This window comes from Ursus maritimus, unplaced genomic scaffold (assembly GCF_017311325.1).
Source record: "Ursus maritimus isolate PB19 unplaced genomic scaffold, ASM1731132v1 scaffold_24, whole genome shotgun sequence".
Taxonomy (NCBI): domain Eukaryota; kingdom Metazoa; phylum Chordata; class Mammalia; order Carnivora; family Ursidae; genus Ursus; species Ursus maritimus.
In genome coordinates this window covers 16,394,923-16,404,241 of record NW_024424897.1, presented here as the reverse complement: position 1 = coordinate 16,404,241, position 9,319 = coordinate 16,394,923, and the positions used below count along the sequence as shown (strand labels likewise).

Genomic DNA, 9,319 nt, shown 5'->3' with positions numbered 1-9,319 from the left:
TATATAAATATAAAACATAAATTTATATTTATAAATATATAATAATAAATATCAAAATATAAATAAATATAAAGTTATTGAAATATTATAAATATAAATATTATAAATTTACAATTTAATTATAAATTAAAATATTATAAATTTATTATAAAATAAACATTATTAAAATATTATAAATTAATTATAAGTTATTAAAATATTATAAATGTTAAAATATTATAAATATTATAATATTAAAATAAATGATGATTAAAAGACATGACCACTCAGTGTTATCTCTTATTGGTCATAACCTGATGCTCTTTTGACTCTCCCTCTCTGGACCCAGAGAACATGCTTGTTTTGTGCATGAGTCCCTAAGGGATTTCAAGTGTTGAGGCTAATCAGAAATGCATCCTGGTTGAGGTATGCTCTGAGATGGGCTACATGGCCTATGGCAGGGAGGGGCAGGCAGACCTCAAAAGCACAGAGAGGATGAACCGTAAGCAAATTAGCTTGCCTGGAGTGAAGGCCGTATAAGCTTGGTTGAAATGGTAGTGTAGGGGACGGCTGATAAGCTTTGGGTTCCAAACTGATGACTTTAGGTTGATAAAATAGACCTGGGGAGCTGCTGGTGGTGATTGAGCTGGGGAGTGACTTCATGAGAATGGAATTTGAGAAAGATTATGCTAACAGCTGAGGATTATGTGACTTGGAGGAGAGAGAGAGTAGGGGCCAGGAGTGCAGCAAGGAGGTGCTAGGGAGTCGAGGCAACTCTTAAATTTCCATTATTCTTGGATCCTGGCTGCTTGGGATATAGGATCATTGAGCCGAATGGGCAAGAAAGAATTCTTGAGACATTTTATGGTGCCAAAAGGTGTTTTTATTATAGCACAGGGGCGGGACCCGTGGGCAGAAAGAGCTGCATTGTGATTGTGAGGAGTGATGGATCATACAGTATTTTCAATCCTATGCAGGTGAGGCTGATGCTAGAGCTCCAGGAAATGGAGTCTATAGGCTCCTGGAGGCCTGTTATTAGGATTATGTTTTTCTTATAAATCATGAAGACAGTTCCAAACTATAGTGAAGTTTCTTGTTCTACACAACTGCGGTCTTTATCAGTTGACCACTTATTTTGCCCCTGCCTTTGTTCTTAGTTCCTAGTGTCTGAGGAATGTTATATGTATATCCCACCTTATGAGGCCTTGGTGGGGCGGGGGGGGGGGGCGGGTTGCAGGGTCAGCTCGTGTTTTGCCCTCAGCTTGCTCTCTCATCAGCTGAATCTGAGAAAAGATGCAAAATGAAAATAGTTCCAAGTTACTCATTTACAGTGAGAAATATTCTTTTCCAATTCCTTGTCTTTAGAACATTCCGATTCCAACCAGAAGGCTGCTTACTGAGTGCAGACAGACCAAAAGAGTGAATCAAATGATCTTGCTGGCTGTTACCTCCTTTTCCTCAGAAGGGACATATATGCCTGACTGCTAGATAAAAAAATATTTGTTATCTGGAGAGGACGTTCACCGAATAGTAGAGTCTCTGTTTCTTTCCTTTTTAGGTTCTAGGCAAACTTTCGTTTTTTCTCTGAATAAATTGCACAGCAGTGAATTAAACACAGACTTGATCGTGTTGCAGTCTTGAGTCTACACTAGCTGTCTCAGACCCTGTTGTTGCTATTCGTTTGTGTGTCACACGTGTGATTTGGGAGGTAGGTGATGAGTTAGGTTCAAAATGTACTGAGTTTGAAGTGCCTCAGGTGAGAAGTGTTCAAATGTTAATTGAAAATGTGAAGCTCAAACAATTTAGGAAAGAAGTTGGGGCTGGAGATAGAGATTTTCTAGGGGCTTTTGGGTGGCTCAGTCGGTTAAGCGGCTGCCTTCGGCTCAGGTCATGATCCCAAGGTCGTGGGATTGAGCCCTGTGTCCTGGGGGTCAGCTTTTCCCTCTGTCTCTCCCCCTTGCCTGTGCTCTCTCTCTCTCAAATAAATACATAAAAATCTTTTAAAAAAATAGAGAGCTTTTCCAGGTAGAACTAAATTTATTCTGTTTTGGTTATGTAATACCATATAAAACCTTTGTGAGAGTATTTATCATTACATTAAAACTATTTATATACCTGCATCCTCCACACCAGACAGGAAGCTCCTTGGGGGCAGGGATGGCCTCTTACTCATTTTGGTAAAAGTATGTGCATACTTATGTGTAATAAGTGTTAGTTGAATGGATGAATGGATGAATGAATGAAGGAGAGTAATCTGGATAAAGGAGATCCAGGAAAGCAGGGCGAGGGACAGAACTTTGGTGTGATAAGTACAGCAGAGGAGGCCCAAAGACAAGAGCACTAAATCTAGCCTCAGAGAAGTCACTGGTGGAGAGCTCGGGAGGAAGTCAGAATTTGAGAAAAGAAGAAGTTGGTGGAAAGGGAAACCAAGAAGAGAATCATTTTTAGCACTAAAAGCATGTCCCCAAATGCTGAGAAAAAGTGCTTGCTAAGGTGCTGAGTCTCTTTTTCCTTACTGAGAGCCGCCCATGCTGTGGGTGACAGGGCCAGCTGTCATTGATGCTTTCTTGTTTCCTTGCCCTCTTGGGGGCCAGCACACTCCATGAGGGAGTCCCATCAGCTCTACCAGCTCCCACTGTTGCCTTAGTGTCCTGGGTTCTAGTCTCAGATCTGTCATGACTCAAAGTGTGACCTTGGGCAAGTCACTCCCTTCTGTCTGTGCCTCTAAAGTCCTTTGCAGCTGACAGGATGTCTGGGGGAATGAAGTTTGGATGAATGGTGAGGATTCTTCATTGCTTTTCAACTATAAATCATTTTGCCAGACACCAGCTGTCCTGCCCTCTGCTTTAGATTCTCAGGCGGGCTCCAACCCACCTGTTGTTGGGGTCCTCCGAATGTCTTCCTCCCATGGTTCAGCTCACAGATCCATCATTAGGCTGCACTGCCTTGATCACAGCACAGAAATGAGCTTCAACCATTTAAATGGACTGTTGGGTGATTGGGCCAAACGTGTAGCATTCTCCACTTATGCTACACAGCTGAGGAAATGAAGTTGGATGGAATGATTTAAAGTACTCTGAGAACCAGTGCTATCATGGCCCTTAAAATTTTGATTTTAGACCCTACCATTTCTTCTCTGCCTTTACCTTTGGTGCTCTGGGTTTTCAGGGTCACTAAGACTTCAGGTTTTCATTGCTTTTTTCCTTCTTCTTTGGTCAAAAGGAATTTTAGCTACAGAGGATTGGGTTAATCATTCTCCTTGAGTTATATAGCCTTCTTCCATCACTGGTCCATACAAAGCTGCTTGTTTAATTAGTCATTTATTCCTTTTTACCTCGTTGCCCCATCCCATCCAAACAATACTCACCATAAGCAACCCTCAAATATTTTTAATGTGTATTTTTTTTGTTTGTATGTGTTCTTGAATAATGGGTAATGCTTCTAGTATGCGTGTACCTAATAAAATTGAATAATATATCTTATTCTCCCAGTATAGCCAATGTTATTTCAACATGTAAACATATAAAAATTATTGATGAGATTATATTCCTTTCTCTTTTTTTGTACTAAGTCTTCAAAACCCAGTGTGTGTTTTTTCTTACAGAATATCTCAATCTGGATGCTAAATTTTCATCACAAATACTTGATCTTTATTTAGATTTCATAATTTCACAGTTGAAAAAGTAGATTCACATACCTAAGTTTTCCAAGCATACTTCAAAATTTTCCAGTAACTGAATCAAGTACCCCCAAAAATCATTTTCCTTTAATATTTGCATCCAAATGGACAAAATTGCTTCCTCTATTTTAAAAGAATTTATCAGTATCAAAAGTATGTCCAAGTCAAGTAAATTCACTAACTCTTGTGTCAACTTAGTATTACTAACATGAAATTCAAGGAGACACTGCATAAATTGAAAAGCAACTCCAAATTTATTACTATCAACAAAACATTTAAACTTTTCTTGTCATTGTTGCAGCCAGTTTACATAATGCTGTTGATTAAAATCTGCATATTTATGTTAGAGAAATGCATATTAATTTGCATTGTGGCAGGCTTCAATTTTAGCATAAATTCTTGAACCTACCTAGCTAAGTTGCAAATAAGCCTTTTCTCTCCTTGGAGCTTCAGTTTTAGCTCATTCATATGCAGTATGATATCAGTGAGATTATATGCAGGTATTTTAAATTTACAGAAATGTAATTGTGGTTTCTATCTTATTCAGCTTCTTACTCATCGCTGTATTCTTCTGGCTATACATCTAATCTTTTGCTTCCTTTTTTTTTTTTTTTTAAGATTTTTTTTATTTATTTGACAGAGATAGAGACAGCCAGCGAGAGAGGGAACACAAGCAGGGGGAGTGGGAGAGGAAGAAGCAGGCTCATAGCGGAGGAGCCTGATGTGGGGCTCGATCCCAGAACGCCGGGATCACGCCCTGAGCCGAAGGCAGATGCTTAACCGCTGTGCCACCCAGGCGCCCCTAATCTTTTGCTTCTAACTGGGCCGTACTCTCACGGCACTGTCTCAGTAATGGAGACCCACAGTTGCTTCCCTCTCCCGCCACCATGAGTCATGCCACAGCGAAGAACCGCCTTCTTCATGTCTCTTCTGAACTTGAGTGAGATTTCTTTTAGATGTATACTCAGCTTGATTGCTCTTATAAACCACAAAGCCCTTCTTTTTCTATCCCCCCTATTTCTTAGCTCTTCTATTTCTTTGCCTTTCTTTTTTTTCTTCTGGAAGATATTCTTTCTTTTGCCTTTCTTTTTTTTTTTTTTTTATAATGATTTTTTATTATGTTAGTCACCATACAGTACATCCCCGGTTTCCGATGTAAGGCTCGATGATTCATTAGTTGTGTATAACACCCAGTGCTCCATGCAATACGTGCCCTCCTTACTACCCATCACCGGCCTATCCCATTCCCCCACCCCCCTCCCCTCTGTGGTCCTCAGTTTGTTTCTCAGAGTCCATAGTCTCTCATGCTTCATTCCCCCTTCTGATTACCCCTTTCTTTTGCCTTTCTATACTCTACTGTGTTTCCTAGCTGTGTCCATCATGCTACTTTTCAAATCTATTGTGTGTTCTATTTTAATTATTAATTTTTTATACCTAACATACTGCTTGTTTTTTGGAAGTTTTTTTCCTTATTTCACCTAGGATACTTTTCCTATCTGATATTTCTGTTCGGTCCCTCTTTATGTCTTCTCGTCCTGTATCATACGGTAGTATTCCCTTTGATCTCTTTTAGCACGTGTACTAAGCTCCTTTTAAAATCTTGGCCTGGGGGCGCCTGGGTGGCACAGCGGTTAAGCGTCTGCCTTCGGCTCAGGGCGTGATCCCAGCGTTCTGGGTTCGAGCCCCACATCAGGCTCCTCTGCTATGAGCCTGCTTCTTCCTCTCCCGCTTCTTCCTGTTCCCTCTCTCGCTGGTTGTCTCTATCTGTGTCAAATAAATAAATAAAATCTTTAAAATAAAATAAAATAAAATAAAATCTTGGCCTGTCTTCATATTTCTACTGAAGTTACCACCTGTAATCAAGCGGGCTGTATCCTTTTGGATTAGTTGTGCTCCTTATCTGTCTTGTTATTTTGCCTAAGGGCACATAGGTTGCTCGTCCAACAGAGCATGCCAGTGCCACTGAGCTGAGGGGGTAAGGGTTGGAGGTGAAGGAGCCCTAGTACTGAGAACAGTCCCTTCCCCCCACCACCCTGCCAGAGCACAGCAGCCTTAATACGGGGAGATTTTTTTTTTTAGATTGCAGTTCACCGGCCCTGAGAGTTTAGGGGAGGAGGGAGAGCACAACTGTCCAAAGTTCAGTTGCCCCCTACCTATTTTTTTACTAGCTCTTCCCAAGCGCAGTGCGTCTTCCGTGCCGTGACGTTACCCTAACCAGCACCCGGATCACAGGTTTGAGTCACATGGGTGATGCGTATCACTGTGTGTTCGAAGGCAGTAGTGGAGGAAAAGAGAGATCAGAACCCCAGGGCTCCTTTTTTGTGGTCATTCCACAGTCATGCTTGGCCACATCTCTCCCCAAACCAAAGCCACCCTTCTAACACACACACATACACACCCCAGTTCAAAGCAGGGCTCCCCTTTCTCCAAGCGGTTTCTCACAGTTCCCTTCGTTTCTTGGTATTTTCTCCGTATAATTCTTCCACTGTTGATCTTGGGAGAGGGAGCAGCAGCTCCCTATTTTAATCAGGACCCCAGCCTAGCTATTTTGATTACTTCTCTGTCCTAGACACTGTTCTAGGCATGTCACCCATATTAAGTCTAATACCTTTTTGTGCATAAAACATCTCAAGAATTCTTTCTTGACCCTTAGGCTCAACCATCCCGTAACCCAACCAGCTAGGATCCAAGAATAATGGAAATTTAGAGCTGCCTCGACTCCCTAGCAGCCTCTTTGCTGCACTCCTGGCCCTTACTCTTGCTCTCCTCCAATTCACATAATCCTCACGACCAGTTTATGAGGTTATATTAGCAGCCCCATTTTACAGATAAGAAAACTGAGACATAACGAAGTTAACTTGAGGGGCGTCTGGGTGGCTCAGTTGTTTAAGTGTCTAACTCTTGATTTCGTCTCAGGTCATGGTCTCAGGGTTGTGAGATCAAGGCTCTGAGCTCAGCGAGGCATCATCTGCTTGAGATTCTTTCCCTCTGCACCCCCCCCACATGTGTGCTTTCTCTCTCTCTCTCTCTAAAATAAATAAATCTTAAAAAAAAAAACAAAAAGTTAACTAGTTTGCCTAATCCACTGAGTCAGGACTCTAACCCGGGCAGTCTGGCTCCTGAGTGGGCCCTCTTACCCCCCGCCTTGCGGCAGAGCCCAGTTTACCCAGTGCCCTCTATGGGGACAGATTCGTGTTGGCCAGGGCATTGCCCCATGATGTCTAGTTTATGAGACACTGGCCAGAAGAGAGGAGGGAGGGTGACAAGGACAAGGCATTAAGAGCCAGGCCTGCTGTCAGCAGCATTTGATCCCAGGCAGGAGACTCTGATGGATCTCTTTCAGGACAGGACATAGGGCGTGCATGGTGAGAGGGGAAGGGAGGAGAGTGAGCGAGTGTGAGTAAGCCCAGCCCAAATGAGGGCTGATGTCAGTTCTCTATGTGTCTGTCCCCGAATTTGCCATGGGCTGTAAATGGGTTGGTGTGAAATTCTGTCCTGCGTTTTCCATCTACCGAGTTTGAAGTCCTGCCAGTGGGAACATCTGAGCGGGCTGGAACCACTCTGGCTCAGGAACATTAGTGGCCTCAGAGGCGCTGGTTAGGCTTCCAGTACCCGCCACTATACTTGCCTCTTCACACTCTGCCTCTGCTTTCCTTCTCTCTTTCTTTCCTTTGCTCTTCTTGGTCAGCATGTGTTGGAGGGGGAAGCCTATGTCATAGACCTGGCGCAGGACACTCTAGAGGGACAAGAAGGTAAAAGTCAGTTACTGTGAAGCAGAGTGAGGGCCACGAAAGTGAAACCTCTGGCTCCTTACTGGGCTCTTCTGAGCTGTAAGCATCAGGAGTTGTAATAGCAAGGCCAGGGTTGGGTATCTTGACTCTTGATGCATGACTCTTTCTGGAAAACCGCACTTCCCTCTAGTTGCTTCTGAAGTGCCAGAAAGTCTTTTAGCTGGTGTTGCTTAAAGAGAATCAGAAACTGATTTGAGGAGTGTCTCCTCCCCCGCTGGGGCGCTTGTGGCCTAAGATTTCAGGCAGGCTGGCTCCTCCTGTGAGTGTGGCTGACAGGCAGACTGCCTGGCCCCAGGGACCTGCTACATGCTTTCTGAGCCACAAATATGTCACACCATGGGTACCCAGCTGCCGTCCTCTTCCCCTCTCTCCCATTCCTAAACCCACACCTCACAATCCCAGTACCTGCTGCCACCTTATCTGTCCCTCCCCCATGCGGCCCCCTCTCCTGGAGTTCCTTCCAGGAAGTCTGAGAAACCCCAACACACATCTCGCTTCATCTAGGAAAGCGAATGAAATTAGCAGCTGTACGTGTTTCTAATGTGCCGGGGTGGTTTGTGGTGCTCTGCTTACATTGTTTCATACAGATCTCACAACAACTTGAGAAGGAAATGTTTACTGTTGAAGGTCCTTAGAGTACTGGGCCGGAGAATAGGAAATGGCAAATCTAGGATTCGGCCCTATGCTCGGCTGTCTCTAAGGCCCATACCCTTCTGTGTCTGCAGATGCTCGGCCAGCTCTCTAACCTCAGAGCTCTGTTCTCAAGCAGGCTGGATATTTTGCTCCTCCTGAGAATTAAAACAAATAAAGAAAGAAAAAGGAAAAAAAAGAAAGATAAATGAAAGGAAAGGAAACTCCTGACTCTGTCTTTGAGGATCAAACTTCTTACCAGAATGGTTAGAATAACTTGTTTCTTAACTGGAAGGGGATATATGAGAGCATCTCATTCAGTGGTTATTTTTAGACTCTTAAACCATGGAATCATTTCTTCGACAATGATCGTGGGACCCCAGTGTAGAAAACACACAGTGAAATGGCAGGGGGGAGCTCCCAACCTGGCCTCTCTGCCTCCCTTAGGGCTGGAAGCAAGTTAAGGGAGCCTTGGGTGTCTGTTGAATACTGTTTGAGAGCTCCCGATGATCTCTCATTTTAGAGATAAGCAAGCAGAGGCCCAGAGAGGGGAAGTGGCTGGCAAGGTCACGACTAGTGTCTGGATCTTCCAGCTTCCGGCTTGCAGGTTTCCACCAAACCCCGGTTTGTGTATCTTTGCAAGCCCTGCAGCACACCTAGGCTGGGAAGTGAGTGTGGTGGGAGGAGAGGAGGTGAGAGGCTGGGCTTCCTTTTTCCTTCTTCTTCACCACCAGCAACCTGAGCTCCCAACCCCTGGGGAATGAGGAAGTCAGGGAAGGGACAGATATGGAAAATGGAAGGGTGTAAGCAGAGGCTCCGGGAAGCAGGTGACACGAAGTCAGAAGGAAGAGAGAAGGTGAGGTAGAAGAGGGGTGGGGGGAGGTGAAAGGGCCAACAGCTGCTGTCCCAGGCAGGACCAGTGCTGGCCTGGGTTTGGGCCTTGCTCTCTCTAGTATTCCCTTAGGCCAGTCCTGGCTCCTTTTCCTGCCTCAGTTTCCTTTGAAGGCCTCTCTGCTTACCAGTGGTGAGAGCACACCGAGGCTGTAGGAGCGGCCGGGCAGGGGCAGAGCCCCACACAGGGCACGGGGAGCCAGAATTAGCTGGCTCAGCTCTGCCTATGGATGGCTGAATGTCTCCAGGCCGCTTAAAAGTCTCTCTGGGCATTAGGTTCTCACCTGCAAAAGCAGGTGGGATGAGACCAACTCCAAGGGCCCTTTTGGCTCGTAAAGATCTGGGAAAT

General features: G+C 44.3%; 1 long non-coding RNA gene across 1 annotated transcript in view; it reads left to right on the top strand.

The window, feature by feature from the left end:
* Positions 1-8,380, top strand: part of LOC121104976 — a 12,789-nt gene extending 4,409 nt beyond the window's left edge. The window contains exon 3 of the long non-coding RNA XR_005837354.1: positions 8,175-8,380. This is a non-coding gene — a long non-coding RNA (uncharacterized LOC121104976). The remainder of the gene's footprint in view (positions 1-8,174) is intronic.
* Positions 8,381-9,319: the final 939 nt, after the last annotated feature.